The 24,523-nt window shown below is 49.8% G+C and overlaps 1 protein-coding gene and 1 non-coding gene across 2 annotated transcripts in view; one reads left to right on the forward strand and one right to left on the reverse strand.

Annotated features, from left to right (window-relative positions):
* NOS1 (nitric oxide synthase 1) overlaps positions 1-24,523 on the reverse strand; it is a 197,391-nt gene that overhangs the window by 132,413 nt on the left and 40,455 nt on the right. The gene's annotated exons all lie outside the window — the stretch shown is intronic.
* TRNAE-CUC (transfer RNA glutamic acid (anticodon CUC)) lies at positions 10,618-10,690 on the forward strand. Its single transcript has one exon. It is a non-coding gene; the product is annotated as a tRNA-Glu (tRNA).

Raw genomic sequence — 24,523 nt, forward strand, 5'->3', positions numbered from 1 at the left:
CACCCAGAGCACTGTGGTGCTCAACAGCCGAGACCTACCCAGGGGTCAGCCCAGAGCACACTCTCCATAAATGGTCACCATGATAACGATTATTCTTGGATCTTCTCTCGGGCCCACACCCTCCACCCCTGTGTGCAGGCAGGTGGGTAAGAGGCTTCTCCCGGCTGAAGGAGGGCCGTCCCCTCTACCTGCTCTCTGCCCCTCTGGACCCTAACCAGTTGCCACCCCAGCAGCTTAGAGGTGAGCCTGGGGGAGCAGAGGGCTCTGGGGCAGCCAAGGGGAGGAGAGGGAAGGAGGAGTTGGCCAGTGTGCTGCCATCGAGGGGGTAATACATTATCCAGGGCTAATGAAAACATAATTATCTTCTTTTGGCTGCAGGGAGGGGCTAATTTAATAGGCTGCGATCGAAAGGCATCTGCTGAATTCACCCAGCAGTGAAAACACTTGAAGGGCTGGGGCGGAGGGGGGACGGGCAAGCGGGCAGAGCGCGGCTGGCTGGCAGAGCCCTGCAGCTGTGTCAAAGTGGTGGCTCTCCCAGGGGAGGGGAACCTGGGGGCTGCAAGGCAGAAGCAGCAGAGAGGATGTGGCAGCTGACAGGTGTCCTCATTACAAGCTGGGGCTCCTTTCTTGCTCTTGAACTTGGACCTGTCCTTTGCCTCTCTGAGCCTCAGCTTGCCCATCTGTAAAATGGGGCTAATCCCGACTCCCTCCCATTAACTGGGAGGAATCCATGAGAAATGAGAGGGGAGTCCTGGTGCCTACTCAGTAAATATTTAATGAAACCTTCCCACTCCCCTGCTGCTTTGCTGGGTCGGTTCTACTTAGCCTTCTGGTCTTAGCATAAACAGCCTCTCTTTGGAGAAGCCCCTGCCCCTCCCCTTTCACATCACAACATACTTTAGAATGTTTGCTGGTTTACAGCTGGACTGTTATAGCTCCAAAAAGGCACAGCAGGTCTGTCTCATTTGTCACTGGAAGCCAGTGCTTCTCAAAGCACGTTCCCTGGACCAGAGGACTCAGCATCTCCTGGGAATATATTTGAAAGTCCCGCCCCAGACCTGCTGAACTACTACTCAGATGCGGGCTGGGCGCTCTCTAGGTGGTCCTGATCCATACTCAAGTAGGAGAACCTCTTCCTCAGCCCCAAACCTCAAAAGCTGTTTGGTTGAATAAATGAATGAAGAGCTTGCTGAGGTCCAGCTATGTAACAGCCTTAACTCCCTTATTAGCCATCAGCTGCATACCAATCCACCCAGGGCCCCTGATTCTGGAAAAGAATTGAGCTTTAAGGCCTGCTGCTGGAGTCTTGGCTGGGGAAATCCCTCAGATGTGCTTATAAAGCATTGCGCCTGGCAGTCAGTCTTGAAAAGTAGAGTGCGAGGCCCCGGCACTGCAGCAACCTTGGAGATGACTGTCCTCAGCCTTGGTTTTTCACACAGGGAAGTCAAGGTCCAGGGAGGTCTGGCAGCTCATCCAAGGGCACCAGCTAGTTAATGGCCCATCAGATCCCTGCCGTGGCTCCCAACTCCGGATCCCTGAGACGGCTGGGTCACCAGTGTGGCCCTGAAGGGTCCGGGGGATGGCAGGCCAGCAGAGCCAGGGTACAGGAAACAGAGTTGTCTAGAAGCCTGGAACCCCCAGAAGGTGTGAGGGTGTCACAGTCCCTGGGATGGCTGCTGTGGTCGAATACCCTGCAGACATTCACAGGATTCTGACAGGGAAGAAAGGAGGAGGAGCCCTTTAAGGCTTAAAGAGGCAGCCTGAGCATAAGATGCACTAGAACATCTGACTCTCAGACTTGGCTTTGCCACTAGCAGGTTGTGTGAGTTTGGGCAAACCGTTTGACATCTCTGGGTCTCAGTGGTGATCTTAACCCAAGGATAGTCAGCTCCCTGGAATCATATGCAAAATCAAGTAGAAGTGAATTTTTCTGGGGTAGAGGGTTCATAGTATTAAGTGGCTTTTTAAAAGAAGGCTGAGAACTGGAAAAGGTTAATTGCAACTGAACCAAATGATATCTCGGGGCTCTTCAATGGGCAGAAAAAGGAAATATCATTGCTGAGAAACCTGACGGGGAAGTTTGCCCGGCACCCTTTGCCCTACGCAGCCTATTTGGCAGAGAGGCAGTTCCCCAAATGACCGACAGATGGCGCTAAACCTTCACTGTAGCTTTCCTGTTCTCCCCAAGACCTGCCAGGTAGGTCCTGGCTTCTGTTTGCTCAGCTTTGGGGACCAGGGGCCTGGGTCCCTGCTCTGCGGGGCTGACTTGAGTGGGATGAGAGTGCTGGGCCACCTCTGGATTGTTTGTATCTCCTGGCTGCCACCCTGTCTTGCAGGATCTGTCCACAGAGGCATCGAAAAGGATATAAGCGTAGGGGCATTAGTGTGTAGGGGAGGGGTGGGGGGGAGGTCTCTACCTGAGAAGACCACCTGAAAAATAGGAAGGAACCCTAAGTTTGGTGTTCATACCCCCTGCAACCCAAATATAGCCATTGTGTTCCAGTTCAACACATCCCAACTCTCAGAACCCTGTAAACTTGGAGCGTCTCAGGGTCTGTCACTGGGATGGGAGGGGCCAAAGTATGTGCACCTTGAAGCCAGTGCCACTGGGAGACAGAGGAAGCCAGCTGGGTCAGAGACAGCAGGGAGTGGTGGGGCCTGGGGCTAAATGGAGGGAGTGCCCCCAAATAAAGGGCTTCATGTGCCAATGTTTTCAAAGCAACATTTTCTACCAGACTAAACAGCTTTGGCCCACCTGTGTGAGAACTCTGAGCAAGAAAATGGACTTCAGCACCTGAGTGGAGGTGTTTGAGTGCAAGGGAAGTCTTACTCAGAACAAAAAACCAGCAGAGATCCTTAACCTATCAGGTACACTAAAATTGCATGAGACGAAGGCTACCGCTGCCTGGACTCTGCCTCCGTAGCTTATGAATCTGTAGGTCTCAAGAGGTGGTGTTTTTTTTTTTTTTTTTCAAGCAAACTCCTGGGGGAAACTGAGGCAGGTGGCCTTCTGGCCCCAAGTTGTCTACTCTGTGCCCGTCCGTCCACCCCAGTGAGCTGGGTGGGGCCTCATCCTCAGCCTGCAGGCACTGAGTTCAGTGACACAGCATCTCAGCAGCAATGACACCCCCGCCCCCATCCAAGTGGCCCTGTCTTGTAATTCTTCTCCTCCGCACCATACTGCAGACATGCATGGAAAAGATGACACACCTGGGCTTATTTCTAAGAATTGAGGAAAATTCTGAGACCAGCCCCTAGGAGAGGGTAGGAGGGAGGTGGCAGAGAGAGGGCAGGTGCAGTTCCAGCTCGGTATTCCAGAGAGCCTCCCAAAGTGGGGACACAGCGACTTCTTGTCTGCTGTCTGTGTGACCTTGGCCAAGGTGCCTCCCCTTTCTGGGTCTCAGTTTCCCCTTCTATAAAATTAAGGGGGTTGGACTGGAGCAGAGCTCCCTCCTGTGTCCCAGGACCTCCCTGGGGCTCTGCAGCAGTGTTTTGGACGCTGCCAGCCATGCAAGTGGAGGGGCAAGGGTGCTGGGGCTCTTCTGCCATTCCTGAGCTGACCTGCTTCCAATCTGACTATGTATCTAGCTTCCTCCTTTAGCTTTCATTTGAAAAACAAATGAGAGCAACAGGTCCAGAAGCTTTCTGTGGCATCTTCCATTGTCCATTTAATAGGCATTCATTATTTCCCCCTCTTTTTTGGTGGGCCAGGGGCTGGGGCAGTTGAGACCCCCCCGCCCCAATCCAGGCAGGATTTCTGGCTCCTGGAACACTCAGTCAAGTGGGGGAAATCAGACAAACGCCCAGCCCATCAGCGGTGACAAGCCAGCCTGCTGGTGAGCTGGCACCATGCCGACTATACCTCCCCAAACCCCAGAAAGGGATCCCGCTGGCTTTACTCTGACTTTTAAAGCCATAATGAGAGAACCCACTTCCTTCTCCCCAGCCTGACAGCCCAGAGTTTCATTAGCGTCATGTGTTTTGGCATTTGATTTATTCAAACTGACACTCAAGCAAACTGTCTTATACTCCTCTCTAATTGTGGGGAAGGGAAGAGTGTGCAAGTTTATGGTGTGATTTCAAAGCTTCAGAGTCAGTCTTGGGTTTTGCTGCTTGCTGGCTATGTGCCCTTAGGCAGGTTAATTACCCTTTCTGAGTCTTGGCTTTCTCAACTGTTAAAACTGAGGACGATGATAGTTCCTACCTGATAGGATTGTGGTGATTAAATGAGATTGTGCTTGTGAAGTCCTTAGCACAGTCTTTGGCACTCAGTACAAGTTCAATTAATGGTAGTTCCCCCTCCCTTTGAAACTATTATTATTAATTGTGTGGGGTTCCTGTCTCTGTTTTGAGATCAGAAGCACTTTGAGGGATTTGGGCTGTATCTGAATCCATTTTTATGTTCTCCAATATGCCTAGCAGTTTGCTGGCACATTCTAGGCACTCAATAGCTAGATTTATCTAATTGCATGGAGGAATCAGGAGAAATTCTCTGTTACAGTGGTTCTCAAAGTCTTGTCCTCAGACCAGCAGTGTGAGCATCACCTGGGAGCTAGAAATGCAGATTTTCTGGACCCATCTCAGACTCACTGACTCAGCAGCTCTGGGAGGTTGTGGGGTAGGGGTGGCGGTCTGGCACTTTGGGTTTTTACAAGCCTCCAGTAATTCTGATGCATTTTTAAGTTTGAGAATCACCTTTCTACACCAATGACTTTCAAACTTGTTTTGAAACTTAGCAATACTTTTTAAAACATTCCAAATGAAATCATATGCAGAAGTCAAGATATAATAGGTGAAAGAGAAGCTACTTAGGAATCATGGGGTAAGGGCAAGACCCCTGCCTGCCTATCCTTCTCTTAGGAGTCCTCAAACACTTAAGACCTCTGGAAATAGAGTTGAAAAAGCACGGCCTTATGATTTTCCATCCTCCTACTCATCACCTGGCCGCCCATCTATCCACCCACTCAGGCATCCATTCGTACACTCAGCATCACTTAGCACTTAGTACATTTCAGCATTTCAATATGTTACCTCTCACCTACTTGGTAAGTGGCAGAGCCAGGATTTGAACCCAGCATGACTGGCTCCAGGGGGTATGTAATTAACCATTACATGATGGTTGCTGATACTGAGAAAGAAATGTGAAGGAGGAGCAGTTCAGGGCTTGGAAAGATAGGACAGCAACTGACAAGTAAGCTAAACATCACTTCTTCGAGATCACCATGGTTACCATTTCCAGAGCACTTCCTATGGGCCAGGCTAACCCTCCTTCATCTTCACGGCCACCTGGCAAATTGGATGTTACTGGCCTACTTTCTGGGGAAACTGAGGCACCAAGAGGTAGAATTACTTGCTCAAAGACACACAGCTAAGCAGTGGCAACCCCAGAATTTGACTCCAACCCCCATAATCTTAAGGGAATTAAAAAGGTGAAGGGGAAGCCTTAGAAAGTTGGAGTGACCTCAGGGCAAGGGGGTCTGTTGACTGGGTTTGGGGACAAGGTTGGGCTGATCCAACCTTGGAGCCAAAGAGAAGACAGAGAGACAAAGAGGATGAGTGAGAAAATCTGGGCCCTTCCTGAACTTTCCAGCCCAGAGTGTCCACATCATGGTTGTATCCCACCAGCGGATGTTATGAAAAAGCGTGTGGGCACTGGAGCCAAGTGGTGGTGGTGGTTTAGTCGCTACATCGTGTCCAACTCTTGTGGCCCCATCGACTGTAGCCTGCCAGGCTCCTCTGTACGTGGGGTTCTCCAGGCAAGAATACTGGACTGGGTTGCCATTTCCTTCTCCAGGGGATCTTCCCAACCCAGGAGTCGAACCTGGGTCTCCTGTACTGCAGGCAGATCCTTTATCGACTGAGCTACAAAGGAAGCCAAGGGAGACTGGGCCAAATCCTCTCTGTCTCTTGCTGGCTGTATGACCTTGGGCAAGCTACCTAACATCTCTGAGCCCCCGTAACTACTTGCCTTTCAAAACTTAGAAAATCACGTTAACAAACAAGGCACTTGGGTAGGTAGTAGGCATTCAAATAATGCCCTATTGCCAAATGCCATTCACTGATTCATTCACTGGGTAAATATTGACTGTAGCACCTGCTGTCAGTGCCCCAGTCACCTTGGTGTCCACCATTCATTCCCCTATGTGCTCACATCCAGCTTCCAGCTGCCAGTACCTGCAATGGTTTCGTAGAGGAAATAATGGGAAATTAACATCCCCCACCCCCTGGAGTGCCTTTAACCAGTACCTGATAGGAGTTGGAGGACTTCAGCTCCCTTGACCCCGAGGAGGGTAACTGAGATGTATGGTCTACACTGGCTCCCAGGTGTCCCCGCAAGGTTCGGCTGCAGTTGCCTATAGTGGTAACTTACTAGATAGCACCCCCTTTCCTGGCTCCTTCCATTCCCCATCCCTCCTGCACACTCTCCTCTGGGAGTTTCCTGGGATTACCTCCTGAAGAAATTTCCTTGTACTCCAGCACCTCAGGTTCTGCTTCTGGGACATAAAAACTCAAACTAAACTAAGACATTGTTTAAACTCCTACTATGTGCCTACCAGGTGCCATCCTATGCCTAGATTAACCAGACAGGGTCCCTGCTGTCAGCACACTGCCTACAGTCAGGCCATCAGAGAAATAGAGAATAAAAAAGCCTGTAAAGATTGAACTCCTTTCAGTATATGAAGCCCCAGAATGTTAAGGCCTCTTTCTTAGAACACGTCCAAGAATCACAATTATTTACCTCCAGTCTTTCTTTGATGACCCAATGAATAAGCATTTTGAGGCCAGAATCCACATCTTCTTGTTCATTTCCCACTCCCCTGCAAATAGCCTAGCCCAGGGCTTGGCATTCACTTATCTGATAAAAATTCAGTAAGCACCCAGAGTATGTTCTAAGTTGTGGGGACACAGCTAGCAGTGAGCAAAAGAGACCCGTTCTTAGCCCTCATGGACTTGACCGAATGCAAACAAGTAAAGTGGAGAAGGAAATGGCAACCCGGTCCAGTATTGTTGCCTGGAGAATCCCATGGACAGAAGAGCCAGGGGGCTACAATCCACAGGATCACCAAGAGTCGGACATGATTGAAGTGCCTTAGCACAAACAAGTGAAGGCAAACATAATATAAAAGTCCACAAGTAAACAGAGAGTATAACGTCATTCTGTGATAAATACAAAGACAGCAGGGCGAGGAGGAGACAGAGGGAGCTGGGGCAGGGAGAGCGTCTTGGAGGATGTGCAGACGGTTGGTGCTCAGTAAAGGCTGTTGAATACAGGAAGTACAAGCTTTAGCTTTTGTGGTCAATGAGTAATGCCACAGTGAGAAGAGCATCTTCAACACAGAAAACTGTTCCAAGCACTTCAAACCCCGCTGACCCCTCTCTGAGTTGATGCCACAGGAAAGATTTCAATAACTTCATTCAGAAATCTGTTAGGTCCCCAACACAGACAAGTACCTGGGCCAATTAACACCCCCGAGAGGAAGGCAGCCTTGAGGTTTGATCAATACGAGTAGGAGTGCGGCCAGAATCAATGAGGGGCTGTCTGAGGTCTTGGGAAACCACATGGCACTGGAAAAGCAGGTTCTGGAGCAGCTTCTGCAGGAAGTCTCGTGCCCATGAAGTGGCTAAAACCAGCAGCAGTGAATCCTCACCGCCTGCTTCCTTGGCGCTGGGCACATTGCTAAGAGTATCATAAGGGCCACACCCGCTGGAGGCTCACAAAGACCCTGTTTGCTGCTGATGTTTATTCACTAAATCGTGTCCGACTCTTTGTGACCCCATGGACTATAGCCCACCAGGTTCCTCTGTCCAAGGCATTTCCCAGGCAGGAATACTGGAGTGGGTTGCCATTTCCTTCTCCAGGGGATCTTTCTGACTCGGGGACTGAAGGCAAATCTCCAGCATTGGCAGGTGGATTCTTTACTGTTTAAGCCAGCAGGGAAGCTCAAAGACCCTGTTAGGTGGCTACTGTCATAACTCCATTTTCCAGGGGAGGACATAGAGGATCAGAGGAGGTCAAGTAACCCGCTCAAGGTCACGCAATGACAATGCGGTTTGTTAAGGGCCACGAGGGGGGCTGCTAGTGGGATCATAGAGGAGGTGTGCCTACCCAGTCTGGGGTAAAGGAACTCCTATGCCTGTGGGTGTAATATTCTGAGTTGAGGTCTGGAGAAGGTTGAAGCTGATGCAGGAATGGTGGGAGGTAAGGAGGGAGAGGAACTCATTCCAGTAACATGCAATGCTTGAAAGTGAGGGCACATTCAGGAACCTCTGGGAGGTAGAACTTTGCAAAAAGGTAGAATAAGGCAACCCCTTGTCTTATTTTGTGTGGTTCAGGGTTTATCTGGGTGGATGTCACATTTCCGGAGCTGTGGTTTAATGCTAGGCTGGCTGGCACTCCCCAGAAGGGCTGTGTGGATGGTGTGGGCATCTTAGGGCTGATTCTGAGGGATTCCCTATTCCTCCTTCAGGTGGCGAGGTTATCCTTGTGCCTGTCTCCCTGGGCCCCATGGAGATCCCTGGCGTCAGTGATTGGACTCCACTATCCCAGCAGGATGAAGGCTATTCATGTTGATTCTTAGATTAGCTTGTGGAGTCCACAGAGGTGATGAGAAATTAGGGGTGAACACAGCATCTGATGAGGTTGTCAGCATGTGCTCCTGCCCATACCCAGGGTGGCAGCCTCCCACCCAGGCCCTCTGAGGGTGCTGGGAACTACGTTGAGCAGCTTGACCAGTGGTCATCTGTGTATAGTCTCCAAGGCTCTGACTGTGCCCCAAGCCCCAAATTGCTTGATGTGACCCTCTCTTTCCTTCTCTCTGACCACGCTCTAGTCTGAGGTGCCATCTTCCTCACCTGGGACACTCCATCAGCCTCAAGAGGGTCCCTGCCTGCTGTGATCCAGTCTCCCCGCACAAATCAGAGTCACCTTTCCAAAATGCAAATGTGACCACGTTAAAGTCTCCAATGCCCTCGAGTGCTTAAAGCCCAGATTCTCTAGCATTGCTCGGTTCATTAATTTTTCCCGCCTACAAATGGTGATTGAGCACCACTGATTCTTCTGAGGTCTGATGAGGCATTAGCCTCTCCACTGACTTGACTGTGTTGCCGTTTTGGTAGGAGTGAGTCTTGTGAGGACATCTCTTATTTTTGTGGGCCCAGCATTTACATCCCTTCTTCTGGCAACTGCACCCCAGTTTTCACTGGCGAGTGCCCCCCTTTCACATGCAGTCCTGAAGCCCATGAGGCTCAGCTGTTCAGCTATTCCTCAGAATCTTAGAGCTACCTTGAATTCCTCCAGTACAGTGCTTGTTTTGTCAGACTCAGTTGTTGGTGCTTGAAACCAAAGAAACCCTGATGGGTGAGTTCACCTCTTCTCTTGCAGCCTGAAAGAGCTGTGAGTTGGCTGTACTTTGCCCAGGTCCACTTGGACCTTTCTGCACCCTGCGTGGTGCTCTTGGAGACTGAACCAATCAGCCTAGGCCCTTGCACCCAGCTTGCAGGGGGATTCAGCCAATGGAAAGCATCACACAGCAATGTGGGCGGGAGGAGAGATAGGCTGGATTTAAGCCTTCTGGGTCCCTCCCTGAGGGCTGGAGGTGCAGTGGCTGTGCCCCTCCGTTAAAGGCAGTCTTTCATACACAGTTCAGTCCCCAGGTCCTGTTAGCGGCCCCTTCCTCTTGCTCTTTGAGGCTCCTCCCAGTTCTGGTTTTGATCTCCTTGCTGTCCAAACAACTCTCAAGAGTCTTCTCCAGCTGTTGAAGAAGACTCTTGAGAGTCCCTTGGACTGCAAGGAGATCAAACCACTCAATCCTAAAGGAAATCAACTCTGAATATTCATTGGAAGGACTGATGCTGAAGCTCCAATACTTTGGCCACCTGATGTGGAGAGCTGACTAATTAGAAAAGACCCTGATGTTGGGAAAGATTGAGGGCAGAAGGAGAAGGGGGCAACAGAGGATGAAATAGTGGGATGGCATCAGACTCCATGGACATGAGTTTGAGCAAACTCCAGGAGATGGTGAAGGACAGGGAAACCGGGCTTGCTGCAGTCCATGGGGTTTCAAAGAGTCGTACATGACTTAGCAACTGAACAACAATAACTAGTTCTGGGTCTTGCACTGCCTCTTGCTGGTTCCCCTTGACCCGGACCACACCTTTGTAAACAAACCCTCCACAAATCTCCCCTCCAATTACATAGTTTGTATGCATATCCTTTTCTTGCCAGGGCCCTGACTATTTCAGGGGAGGCATCTGCCACCACCTGTGCCTGTTTTTTTAGAAGCTGTGGAGGGTCTCCCAGGGTCCCGGGTGCATGGGGTGTAGGGTGGGGGATGGAAGGCCCGGGAGAAGACAAAGAGAAATCTAAAGTACCCCTAAAATGGGAATGCTAAGAAGAGCTCCATCTAGAACAAGCTCTGAGCTGTAAGTTCACCATTTTCTTGCTGTGAGACCTTGAGAAAAACCACTTCCTATCTCTAATAAAAACCACATCTTCTCATCTGTAAAATGGGAATGATAATAGAACTTCCTGCATCGGGCTCTGCTGGAGAGTCAATGACATCATGGTATTCATCCATTCATTCATTGACTCACTCAACAAATATGTATTGAGGGACTTCTCTGGTGGTCCAGTGGCTAAGACTTTGCTCTCTCAATGCAGAGGGCCCAGGTTTGATCCCTGGTCAGGGAGCTAGATTGCACATGCCAGAATCAAAAGAACCTGTATGGCACAATGAAGATCAAAGATCCCATGTGATGCAACTAAGACCTGGTGCAATCAAATAAGTAAATAAAATTAAATATTAAAAAATGTATTGAGCCCCTGCTATGTGCCTGGCAACGTGCTGGGTCCTGGGACCCCAGTAGAGAGCACAGATACTGCTCTCACCCTCCAGCAGCCCCCAGCCTACGTGGGGAAAGGCACATAGACAAAGAGCCATACAACCAAATATCCAGTCATTCACTGTGGAAGTCCTTCTATGCGGGGCCCAAATGGGACTGAAAAGTCTTCTCTGAGGAAATAGCTAGTGTGTGAGCTGAGTCTTGGAGGATGAGGAAGCCCAGCTGGAGGTGTATCAAGATAACAGATATGTCAGGGGCAGAGGTGGCTGTTGGAGGGGCTGTGAGTGGTGGGGGAACAGACGATGAGGAAGAAGAGGTGGCAGAGATCAGGGTAATCAGAGCTTTGCCTCCCTCAGTGATGGGTCTGCATTTTATTCTGGGCATGAGAAGAGACATGGGTGGTCTGATTTATGGCTTGAAGGACCACCCTGGCTGTTGTATGAAGAACAGAGTAGAGAAGGGCCAGGATGGAGTCAGGGAGATCAGAAGGGGACTGTTGCAGTTGCCCAGGTGAGGCAGGATGGTTGCTTAGGCTGCGGAAGTGGCAGTGAAGGTGGAGGAAATGAGCTGAGGCAGAGATGACCTGCGGCCACCACAGATCCACTTCCATAGTGTATTGTTGTGGCTGGGAAGCAGCTCTCCTGCCTTGGACTACACTTCCCAGTGCCCTTTGTGGCTGGATGAGGTCATGTGACTTGTTCTCACCAATGAAATGAGAGCAGAAGTGATGGCCTCACTTCTGAACTGAAGCAGGTGTATCTTTCCCACCTTCTCTTTTCCTGTCCATTGGTTGGAACCAAAAAGCCCTACAGGACGGTGGAAGCATAAGATGGGAGCCCCTTGGGTCCCTGAATCACCATCTGGACCCCTAAGTGGACTTTATTTGACCTATGCACACATTTCTCTGCTACAGAGCCACTGAGATTGTAGGGTCTGTTACAGTTAGACTAAGCAATGGGCAGACCAGTTAGGAGAAAGAACCAGCAGGACTTGGTGATGGGTTGGATGAGCAATAAGGAGGTCAAGAATAACTTCTATGTTTTGGCTTGAGCAATTGTGCAGAGGAAGTTAATGTTTCCTGAGCTGGGGAGGATGGGAAAGGTAGAAGACAGCTTTTTCCCCCCTTCTTTCTTCCTTCCTTTTATTTCTTTGTAGGAGTGAAGAGTTGAGTTTAGAACATAATGTTTACAATGTTTGGGAGACATCTGAATAGAGATGTTAAGTAGAAAGTTAGATGTAAGAATTCAGAAGAGGTCTGAGCCAGTGATGTAGTTTGGGATTTGTTGTTTTGTAGACAGTGTTTGAAGTACATAGTAGGTCCTTGATAAATGTTCTCTGAATCAGAATGTGAGTCATGTCTTCTTCACTTCTACTCAGCATTTGGAAGTCGATGAGCGCAAATCATCCCAAAGTAGTTAATGACCTCTATCCCCATCCCAACAGCAAGCTGAACAACCACCCACTCTGCTCTGCACTCCTCTGCTCATCATTGAAGAAGAGTCCCTTTGAGCTCAGAAAAAGTTGAGAATCTAGCTATTCAAAGGCTGAATGAAGGTAATTCTGATGACGCTTGAAACTGCCTTCCTGCTGTGTTGGGTAAAACACTCCTCTTTGATGCAATAAAATCACTTGTATCTCTGCCTTTTATGTCCTCAAGCAACTTCACCTAATGCGCTGGGGTATGAAAACAGGGTGTGAAAGAGCAAGGCTGGGCTTCACCTGCCTCCAGATGAGGCCACTTGTCTCTTCCCAGGTCTTTTATTCCCCGGGTTTTACAGTGGCTGCTGCATAGGGAAGGTCTTCTAGGCAGACTGGGGAAGCAGTTTGGAAGAAATTCTTGGCAGAGCTGGTATTTTCACCCAATGGCCTCTAACTCCAAGGAAGCAGAACAAATATAGGCACCCCTCAGCATTCATGGGGAATTGGTTCCAGGAAACTGCTCCCCCCTCATCCAGTGATCCCAGAATCCATGGATGTTCAAGTCCCTTATATACAATGGGGAGGCACAGTTGGCCTCTAGTATCTGCGGGGTCTGTATCTGTGGGTTTTGGATTCTTGAATTCCAGCAACCGAGGACTGAAAAGTGCAGAACTGGTAAATGCAAAGCAATGGGATTGGCAGTTGGTTGACTCTGCAGATGCAGAACTGGACGTGGAGGGCTGATTGGACCTGCAGGAGCCCACCAGTTGGACTCAAAGAAACTGGTCACATGGGGACTTGAAGAACTGGGGAGTACAGGTTCTCTCTAAAGGGATAGATGCAATGGGGTTCCAGCAGATTGTTGCCATGTGGAATGCAAATCCAGTATCACTGGGTCTTCTGACTTCTCAAGAGATGCTTCAAATACAGATTTTATATGAAATCTAAATTTAAAATGTTGGCAACTAATTACATTTTAACAGTGTTTGTGGGCCAAACAAAGAACATGTGCTTGTGCATATGATGTCTTGAAACCAGCTTGCAGCCCTCAGGGACTTGTGGGGTGGACGTGTGCCTCTTTCCTAAGTAATTGCCTATGGGGGGGAAATAAGTAATCATTTTGGAATTGCTATTGAACCAGTGCAAGTTCATCAACTCAGCTCTATAAATTGTGAACCATAATTTGTGTGTGTGTGTGTTTAACCCCCTCTTCCCTGATAGCTCAGTTGGTAAAGAATCTGCCTGCAATGCAGGAGACCCCAGTTCCAGTTCCTGGGTTTGGAAGATCTGCTGGAGAAGGGATAGGCTACCCACTGCAGCATCTTGGGCTTCCCTTGTGGCTCAGCTGGTAAAGAACCCACCTGCAATGTGAGAGACCTGGATTCGACCCTGAGTTGGGAAGATCCCCTGGAGAAGAGAGAGACTACCACTCCAGTATTCTGGCCTGGAGAATTCCATGGACTGTATATAGTCCATGGGTTCACAAAGAGTCAGACACGACTGAGCGACTTTCACTTCATTTCACTTCACTTTGGTGAGGTAAGCCTTTTAGGTTTTTCAATAGGTGAGAAAGAAAGTCAAGATAATGGTGATGGGGAGCAAACCAGACCTCGAGTGGGAGGCTGTGTGTCTCACTCGGTGCTGAATCCTCGGAACTGAGCAGGTACTCGAAAATATTGTTGGATAAAGTGATGAATGGGAAGGGATGGGCAAATAAAAGTAGAAGCAAACACAGAATCAGGTTTGCATGTTTCAGAGCATGGGAACCCTTAGTGGCCCTATGGTCCCTCAAGCCCCACATTTTAGTTCTGCTACATTTATTTATCAGATAAGTGTATGTACTTGCCTACACTGGGGCAAGTTGCTTAGTTGTGGCTTGTGGGATCTTAGTTCCTTGACCAGGGATTGAACCTGGGCCCCCTGTGGTGGAAGCGTGGAGTCTCAGCTACTGGACCATCAGAGAAGTCCCAGTTCTGCAACATTTCAATGATCTTCTGAAGAGGCCACCTCTTTTGTGCTGGTGCAATGTATAATGGTTGGTTCTTTCCTCACTCCTTCCTTCTCTCCCACCCCTCTACTGTCATAAGTATTGAAGAGAATTGGAGAATCAAGAGGATGCAGAGTCCCGTGTCCACACAAGCCTCACCCTACCATCCAATCCATTTTTCTTACTGCAAAAAGAGTGACATAATCCCGTCACCCCCTAACTTCAAGTTCATCAGTGGCCTTCCGTTGCCCTCAAGATAACTACTAACTCCTATCAAGTGCATCTTCTGCCCAATCCTCCTTCCCTGGCTCTCCTCTCCCCCACCCGATGACCTAGACTCTAGCCAAACACAAAGACTCACAGTTGTTAGCAGGAACTCACCCCAGGGCTTTTGCACAAGGGCATCTTTATGCCTTGAAGCCATTTCCACTCCCTCTTTACCTGGCTAAACGCTATGTCCCCTTCACATCTCAGCTGACACCTCACTGCCCCCAGGAGGCCTCTCCTATCTCCTGACACTGGGTTACCACGGCCCCCCCTGTGTTTCCTGAGTTCCCCAGACTCCCTTCCAGCACAGATGACATGACTCTCGGCTCCTGCCTGCCTGCCTCTGTCTCTGTGTCATGTTCAGGGTTGTGGCTTTGTGCTGCCTAACAGAATTGCAGGAAAGACTTCTGAATGAATACCATCTCTCCTTTGCCCTCTGCCTCCTGAGCCTGCAGGGCCCTGTGAATTTTAAAGAGAGTTAATGGACCTCCACAGGGCAGGGAGTGTGAGGTTATGGAAGGGGCCCCTTCCACAACAGAGCAGGAACCCATACCAATGGCAAGTCAGGGTCAAAAGAAAGCATTCTTCTCTTCCGGTGGGTCCTCAGATAGAGACCTCACAAAGTCGGTGCCACTTCTGGTGTCAAGGGAGCGTCCTGTGGGACAAAAGACCCGGAGAGGGGTGTGTATACATGTATGTTACACCCCAGTACTTTGCAAGGGTCTCAAATTCAGATTCATCAGCAGCTTTGCCCCCAAGTGCTGGGTAAGAGGCTCTGTGGTGTGGTGGTTACTTCCTCTGACTGTAGTATCCAGCTTCCTGGGTTTGAATATTGTCTCTACTATAATTTTATTTACATAATATTACCCAGCTGGGTGCCCTTGGCCAAGCCACTGAACTTCTCTGTGCCTCAGTTTCCCCCTCATGTAAAATTGTCTTGAGGAGGACAGTATTACGTGTTGGGGTTGGAATGGGCATTCGGAGCTATGAGGTTGCTGAAGGGTTCAGTGCTGGGCTGGGGTGGGGTGTAGGAAGAGCTGGAGAAACCTCCGTGTTTATCCTTGTTCTGCTTTGGGGACTGACATGGAAATGATTCTGCTCACCACAAGACCCGGCCTCCCCTCCCAGCTCTCCTGCAGACTCTCTGGGCAGCCCTGAGCAGGTTCCTTCTCCTTTCGGGCTCTCCCCAGCTGCTCATGGAGTCTAGCCTCGAGATGGATGGGCGGTGCCAAGCATTTGGGAAACAGCTGTTTGACTGCCTGGCCTGAGTCTGCCCTTGCGGCATGCGGGTTAGAAGGCAGGTGGGTGGGAAGTGGGTCTGAATCACCGCGGGGACTGACTAGTCTGTGGAAGCCCTGGATGACGGGGGTACAGGGCCAGCAAACCAAGGGGGCCACAGGCGGGGTGACTGACGGTGCCGTTTGCCTGGGACTGTCCTAGTTTTATCACTGAACCTTCCACGTACTGGAAACCCCTCGGCCCTGGACACACTGGGACCACTGGTCACCCAAGCATGTCAGACGCCCCCTGAGTGGGATCCTACCACTTCTGGGATAACGAGGTTGAGGGAAGATCAGATGTGGCTACTGGGGAACTGACAAGGGCGACGCAGCATCCCACCCCCGGTGTTTCTCTTGCATAATTTCCCCCCAGATGTCAGACACCCTATGAAATGAAAGCTGAGACTTTTCCAGCCACGGGGCCTGTTCAGGCTGTACCTTCCGCCTGGAACTGCCTCCCTCCGCTCCTTTTCTCCAGAAACAAAGGTGTGTTGTATAGTACAGGGAACTGTAGTCAATATCTTGTAATGACTTAGAAAATAATTTTAAAAATAATGTATGTGCACAACTGAATCACCTTGCTATGTACCTGAAACACTGTAAGTCAACTATATGTCAATAAAATATATATATTAAAAAAAAAAAAAAGAAATCCTACTCATGGCTCAAGATCCAGGTCAACTCTCAGCCCCTATTTCCTCACCTGATGGCTGGACAGCCGGGTTTCAGGGGGAGCGGCAGTCACCCCTCCCCACACACGACCCCTCTGGGACCCTGCGGACATCCCCCCATCCTGCTGTGGGTGCCCACAGGCAAGTTGCCGGGACACGTCCATCTCCTGGTCCACACAACAGAAACGTAAGAGAAGTGGCCTCGTAGGGTTACCAGGACACACACCTCCCTTCTCCTCCTGGTCCTTTTCTCTCACCTGCTTAAGAACTGGGAGCCCAGGGTGTAATTTGGTGAAGCCACTATGGAGAACAGTATGGATGTTCCTCAAGAAATTAAAGAGAGCTGCCATTTGTGCCAGCAATCCCACTCCCGGACATAGATCTAGACAAAACTATAATTCAAGAGGACACATGCACCCCAGTGTTCATAGCAGCACTAGTTACAACAGCCAAGATGTGGAACCAACCTAAATGTCCATCGACAGATGGATGGATAAAGACGGCGTGGTGCACATACACAATGGAGTACTACTCAGCCATCACAAAGAATGACATGATGCTATTTGCAGCTACATGGATGGACCTAGAGATGATCACACTAAGAAAAGTCAGAAGGAGAAAGACAAATATCATATGATATTACTTATATGCAGAACCTAAAATATGACACAAATGAACATATCTACAAAACAAAGACAGACTCGCAGACATAGAAAACAGACCAAGGAGGAGGGGGCAGGGGAAGGATGGACTGGGAGTTGGGGATTAGCAGATGCAACCTGTCATATATAGAATGGATAAACAACAAGGTCCTACTGTATAGCACAGGGGGCTATGTTCAATCTTCTGTAATAAACCGTGATGGAAAAGAATATGAAAAAGAATGTGTATATATGTATAACTGAATTACTTTGCTGTACAGAAGAAAATGAACAAACTGTAAATCAACTGTACTTCAAATGAAAAAAAAAAAACAAAAAACCAGGCTTATATATGTATCCATCCTAGGCTGGCCTTTAGCTCTCTGTACATACGTGATGTTTGATTGTTGAATCACAGATTTCAAAACCTCCTTTCAAAGGCCTTGAAAGGGCCTTTGGCAAGACAACTACGAGCACCGTGAACATCTGTCGAGTGCTTACCGTGGCCCTGTGATGTTCCAGGCTGCAGCTGCTTTGAATTCAGACATCGCTGCTGGTCTATCAAGTGTTGACCACATGCCAGTCACGGCACAGAGCGCTCCACACCAGTGATTCTCAGCAGGGGTGACTTGGACCCCCGGGGGACTCGAGGCAACCTCTGGAGACATTTTTGTTGCCACGGCTGCGGGAGGGGTGCTACTGGCATCTAGCAGGTGGGGGTCAAGGACGATGCCTAACTCCCTACAAAGCACAGGGCAGCCCCCCACAAACAGTTATACAGACCAATGTACTGACCGTGCCAAGGTCCAGAGACCCTGCTTCACCTGTGTGAGCTCTTATTTCACAGAGGAGGAAATGGAGACTCAGGTCCTGGCACATGCCCGGAGGAGTCCGGATGGGACCCCCAGTAAACATGACGCCGAGTCCCATACTCTTTTTACCCCGGCTTGCGGGGAGCGACTCAGAGGGGTGTGTAGAGGCGGCTGCCTTGGCAGGAGATGAGGGGATGCCTGGCTGGAGTTGAGGGACCCTCCTGATTAGCTGAGTGCAGCCCTATCTGAGGGTCACTGGAGGGTTGGCTTGGGAAAGAGTGGCCTGCCAGAGCCCAGAGCCAGCCCTTCGGGAATTCTCCTGGCCAGCCAGAGCCACCACCAGATGGGAGGCTGAGTGGAATTTAATATCTGACCATCTGCAGCCAGCAGCCCCCAAGTTTGGCAGGCAGCCCTCCCTGTAGATGGAAAGGGTCTGCTGGCAACACTGTGTATTCTGCTGCTGGTTCTAGAAGACCTGATCGCTGAAGACACAGTACCTCACACAACACCCCACATCTCATACACACACACACACACACACACAGCTTCAATCCCTTGGGTGCCATGAACTCTGATAGACACTGAAATCATCCATCTTTCTGTCAAATGCCTGCTCCTGCTTCCTTAGGAACCTGGTAGACACCAAGCTACGATAAAGGGGATCTTGATCCCCTACATCAGGCTGAAGGAAAAGCATCAACATTTCTGGATGCATCAAAGGACATTCATGACTGGCAAGGGGAGGGGGTCCTTTATCGGACCCGGGCACGCCCTAAGCCATCAGAAAGGCCTTGTTGGTCCCCTCCCTCCTGTGAGCTGCCTGCCAGCACTTCAGTCTCTTGATCCACTTCCAGGAAGATACAACCAGCTTCACACCTTGGGGACCCAGGGGTCCTGAGGCATTACAGAATCATTCTAAAGAGGCACAGTTCTTAATCGCAGCAGGGGTTCCCAGTAATGAAAGGTTTCTATCAGGCACCAGGCACTGTGATCCATTGTCACCTTTAAGTCCTGAGGATGCCTCTGATATTGAACCCCATTTTCTGACGCTCAGAAAGGTGAGGGCTTTCTCCCAAGATCACAGAGCATGTGCATGATTTCAGGGTTTTCTAGTAAGTTGAGAGTGGTCACAGCTCATGCAGAAGGGTCCAGGGTAGAGCTGGCATATGGCAGACACCCCAGACCAGCCCATGTCCCTGTGGCATCTTGGGAAACCCTGTGCAACAAGCAACAAGGGCTGTTCCCCATTAGCCTCGCACCTGGATACCTCCCAGGTGTCAGGGGACGCTCTTCTTTCGAGGTGGTTGAAACACACCCACTAGCCATCGATGACTCTTTTGATCAAAGCCTTCTTTAGAAATAGGGCCATGACCCACTTTGTAGCGATTACACGTCTGAGCAAGGTCCCAGCTCCTGAAGTTACATCTTGTGAGCCCTCGCCCTGTCCAGAAGTTGCATCCTTCCCTGCTGGTTTACTTGATTAGCCAGGTCTGAGCCCAGCACAGGGAACACCAGCATGAGGGCAGCACGCCTCTGCCTGGCACATCCCATGAGCTGAGGAGAGCCAGCGTTAGCTTGGCACCCACTCTCTGAGGGGTGCTTTGCAGTCTCATGCCTTCTCATCCTCTCAGTGGTCCTGCGAGGTTGGATTACCATCATTTCCTCTTTGAGGCCTGGCAGCTGGGGCTTCCAGGGTTTGTGGTTTGCTCAAAATCCTGCAGTCAGATGGTGGCCAAGGCGGGCAGGGAACCAGGTCTGGGCTGGGGTGTGTGCCCCCATCCCTCCTGGGTATGAGCTCTGGAAGCCTGCCCTGTTGCTCTGATGGGGTCAGGAAGGGATGAGACCATTCTCTTGGCCTCCTGGGTTCTACCACCTTTCGAAGTTCAAGGCAGTTTCTTCACCAATGGGACCAGCTCTACACTCTTGCTTTTAACCTGAGCAAACAGGGCTGGCTAGCTGGCTACAATTCTCCAGTAACTTTCAAGTGTCCAATGTAACCAAGCCAGATAGGCTAAAGAGTTTCCTTCTGCTGACCTGGGCAAGGAAATCATATTACCGAATTACGGTTCATTTGCAAAGTTCCCTTGACCAGCCAGTAGGCTGGCTTCCTGACCCCATTAATCAGATAGTCAACTTCCATGTTCAGGGTGGCCCAGACGGTCTGTGACTGGATCCCAAAGGACAGTGGCCTGACCTTGTGGAGTGAGAGGTCAATGATCGAAACACAGCTCAGATTCCAGTGGCTCATCTCAATTTCTGGGAGAGTTACCTAACTCCTCTGAGCCTCAAATTTCTCACTCATAAAACAGGGATGGTAACAGTATTTGGAAGACTTCCCCACCCCCCTTTTAGTATGCATTTTCCTTTCTTATCAGCACCTCCATCTTTTAAGGGGTGGTTTGTCTTTCTCTGTTGGATGATCATTCATTCTGCTCATCCCTTGCCAAGGGGTGGGTAAGACTTATCCTAGGGGGCTGTAGTGAGGATTAAGTGGGTGTTGCCTGCAAAGCATTTAATCCAGTGCCTGGCATTCAGTGAGGATGCTAACTGTCTCTCTGGGGTAGGAAGCCCCCATGGTGTCCCCGATGACCCTGCCTCCCAGTAATCATCCTGAACCCTCCCTCAATGAGGTGTGGCTGGGACCTAGCAATTGCTTCTAACCAAGAGAACCCAGCTAAAGCAATGGATGTCACTTCTTAGATTTGGTTCCGAAAAGATAGAAGCTTCTCTTTTCTTGCCTTTTCCTGTCCTTGCCTTAGAGACGGGTTAGTGAGACAATGCCTGCAAAGCATTTAACCTTGGCTCTCTCTCTTGGAGTCTTCGCCCTGGGGGAAGCTGGGGAGAAAGCCAGGAACTGAGGATGGAGAGCCCTACAATGTGGTGAGGAGCTGATGTCTCCTGGCAACAGGCGGCGAGACCCACACTGCAGAGACTCGCTGACTAGCTGGGAAGTGGATCTTCCCGCAATGGAGCCTGGAGATGACTGTTGGTCTTCTGTCTTGCCTGACCCTTTGGGGGATCCATGAGGACTATGTTTTTTTGTTTTTTTTTCCCTTTATTTTAAAAAATTTTGGCTGTACCTGGCAATATGTGAGACCTTAGATCCCTGACCAGGAATTGAACCTATGTTGGAAGGTGGAGTCTTAATCACTGGACTGCTGAGGAAGTCCTGGGACTGTGGTTTTTAAAGTGTTCTGCAAGCTCTGAAGCCCTCTAAGGGATTTGCTATTTTTCTGTAAACTATTACTCCAGCAGCTGCCAACTCAACCTCTCAAGACCAAAGTATACAGTGTTGAGCCCATTGGTCCGCTTGACATTTCAAATTCCCAGTTTGCAGATGTGAAAACTGAGGCTGGGAGAGATTAAGAGATGTGTCCACGGTCACACAGCCAATACAGGGCCAAACTGGGACTTGCCAGGATGGGCCTGGCCAATGAACATCTGCCTCCTGACAAATCTGGGTCAGTCTTCTGAGAAACGGGCCCAGGGAGCCCTTTCTCGTTCAAGAAACAACCTTAGCCTGTGCCAGGGCTGGCGAAGGTCATCCGTGTTGTCTTTCCCAAGAGTCCGCCAAACCTGAGACTGGTCTCAAGAGACCCAAAGATTAATGGGTCTGACCTTGCAGCATCTTCCTCTTAGGTTGAGGAGGGTGCTAGGACAGCCTGAGTGAAGGCAGGGGGATGGCTGAGGTGGATGACCAGGACCTGAACTCAGAGACCCTGGCCACAGGCCTCTGACTGTGGGTCTCTGGAGGCCCCCCTAGTGGAAAGTGGCCTCCACTTGTATGATTGAAGGCTGAAGGATCCGCACTATCAGTCTCCTTCCCAGGGACTCTCATCTGAGCCAGAGGTTCATGGTTGCTGTGACCTCATCCCCTGTGTCCGTCCCTGTTTCCCCGTAATTTATGTCCACGTCCACGTTAATCGATGCTGCAGAGGCCATGAACTGGGTTAATAGTTTCCAAATAGCCGATTGCAAGGTTTCTTGGCTGATTATAAGGCATTAGAGTGGGAAGTGGCAAGGTTCTGCTATAGTATAATTAGTGAAGGACCCAGGGGACGCCATCTGCCCGGATGGGATTCAGAAGCCTCCGTGTGGCGTGGTCACCCGGCGCCCTCTGAGGTCCTCCAACCCCAGACGATAGGAAGGGTACATCTCCTGGGCGGAGCTGGAGGACTTCTCCTCTGGGGTGATTTCCTCAATGTCCCCCATTTTCATGTGGTGATGACGTGACAGACAGAAAGAAGCCTAGAGGCACTTCCCTGGTGGTCCAGTGGCTAAGACTCCACGCTCCCAAAGCAGGGGGTCCAGGTTCCATCCCTGGTTGGAGAACTAGATCCCACATACTTCACCTGAAGATTGCACATGATGCAATGAAGACTGAAGATCCTGTCTGCCACAACTAAGACCTGGTGCAGCCATATAAATAAATAAGCAAAAATAAATATATAAGAAAGAAGGCCAGTGATGGGCTTCCAGGACCCAGAGGAAGCAAATGCTTATCAGATAATAATAATAATACCCATCTTAATAGTATTTGCTATATGCCAGGCACTGTGCTAGGACTTTCCTTAGATCTCATCTAATTGACATGCCCCCCTGGGGGGAGGGGCTCTTGGCATTCCCATTCTACAGATGAGAAAACTGAGACATGAGAGGTGATGTCACACACCTCAAACGAGAGATGGTGTTTGAGGAAGGGCTGGGCTTACCTCTGTGTGGTCTGGCTCTAAACCACCACTCCCCACAGCCTCTCCAGGGCACAGTGGGACAAGCTTTGGGGTTGTTTTTTCTTTTTTTCAACTTTCTATTGCTACCCAGTTACTCCAGTTTCAGTTCATTTCTAGGTCAGCCCCATTGCACATGCCCTTACCAGTTATGCCAGGGTGTCCTTCCTCCCTTGTCTGACTTCCCACCTCCTCAGGATGAATGGCTGTAGGTGGGGAAAGGATGGGAAGAAGGGAAATAAGGCTCACTGAATCGTTCTGCATATATGATTTCATTTAATCCTTAAAAACTTCTGTGTGATAGCAGTGATGGCATTGCTACAATAATGTAAAGAAAAAACAGGCTCAGAGAGGTAGGTGACTTGTCCAAGGTCACACAGCAGACACATGGTGGAGCCAGGAGAGGTCTGATCTCAGACTCTGCTCTTTATTGTGGCATGTGACCTTGGGACAATCCCTGTTACCACTCTGCATCTATTTCTAGTGGGACATTTTTCTCTAGGAAGCACAATGTTGGTCCATTTGATCAGCTGTGGTAAATATCTGGCATGTGTACACAACCAGCTCTTCCTGTGTCCCTGGCAGACATTACTAGTGGCTCGCAGCACACTTTCCTTCTGATCCTGTATCTTTGCCTCAACACAGTGGTCCAGGCAGCCATTACCAACCACTCTGAGATGTCATTTGAGATGAAACCAGGTGTTACTCCTTTCCCAGTCTTCTTGAGGACAAGGCAACATGTCTAATCCCTTGGACACCAATCTCAGGACCTCAGGTGACTTCCCGATTATGTGGAGGAAACCTGAAAACTCTTCCAAGATTGCTGAAAACAAACCCAACCTGAAGCTTGGTCTCCTTCCCAAACACAACTGTTTCTGGGACCTGCCCTTTCAGGAGTAAAGACCACCTCAGTCCCACTAAATTGCAAATCTCAACTCTCACTCTTCTGAGGCCCACAAATCAGACGAGGCAGTGCACTCTCATGGGCGTACCTGACCTTAAGCCCAGAGAAACATTTAGCAGATAAGGAATGCAGTACAGTAGCTGGTGATCACCAGGACTGCCAACTCCCACCCGTCAGGAGCCCACGGCATCAGGCATGCTGTGGCTGAAATTGGGTGGATGATGGGGGCAGAGCCTCATACATCTGTGATGCTGCCAGATCCTTCCCTCAAGCTTGTGAAAGTTTCTCAGAGGCCTCCTGGAATCAACTTCGATATGAGTCAGATATTGATATGCTCAGGTGCTCCAGGGTCCCTTGCTTAATGACAACAAGCCACTTTCCCATCCTGGAGGCGAGAAGTCATGAGGCCAGAAATGACTCCTCCCCACTGGTACCCAGAATCTCTTCCACGACACCTGGAACAGAGAGGGTACATACCATGGGACCCGGTATAGGGTCTGTGATCCTGGGTCCTGAGTCCTCGAATCTACTCCCTGCATGGTCTGAGGTGGACACGCCACCTGGATTTGGCTAACTGTCTCTATCCCACCCTGTTCTGGGAACATCTCATTGTTTTCTTTTGGGACAATCTCCCCTTGCTCTCATTGTCATGAGACTGGTTGAGCAACAGGAGCCTCCAGCCAGGGCACTCAGAGGTCCTACACCTCAGCTGAATTCTCACCTGTCTACCCCCTGCCCATTACTCTCCAACTCCCTCCCAGTTATCACTGGTTTAGGGAGCTCAGTTATCCTGTTTATTGTTTGTCTCCCCCACTGGAACATAGCTCCAAAGGACAAGGACTCTGTTTACTGATGATTCTTCAATTCTTAGAACAGTACCAAAACACAGTTAAGGACTCACTCGGTTAAGACTTGTTCAGTGAAAAAATGGTCACTTGAACATGGTTGAAATGATTAGAAAAGAGAACCCCTT

The sequence above is a fragment of the Muntiacus reevesi genome, chromosome 13, assembly GCF_963930625.1.
Source record: "Muntiacus reevesi chromosome 13, mMunRee1.1, whole genome shotgun sequence".
In the NCBI taxonomy this organism is placed as follows: domain Eukaryota; kingdom Metazoa; phylum Chordata; class Mammalia; order Artiodactyla; family Cervidae; genus Muntiacus; species Muntiacus reevesi.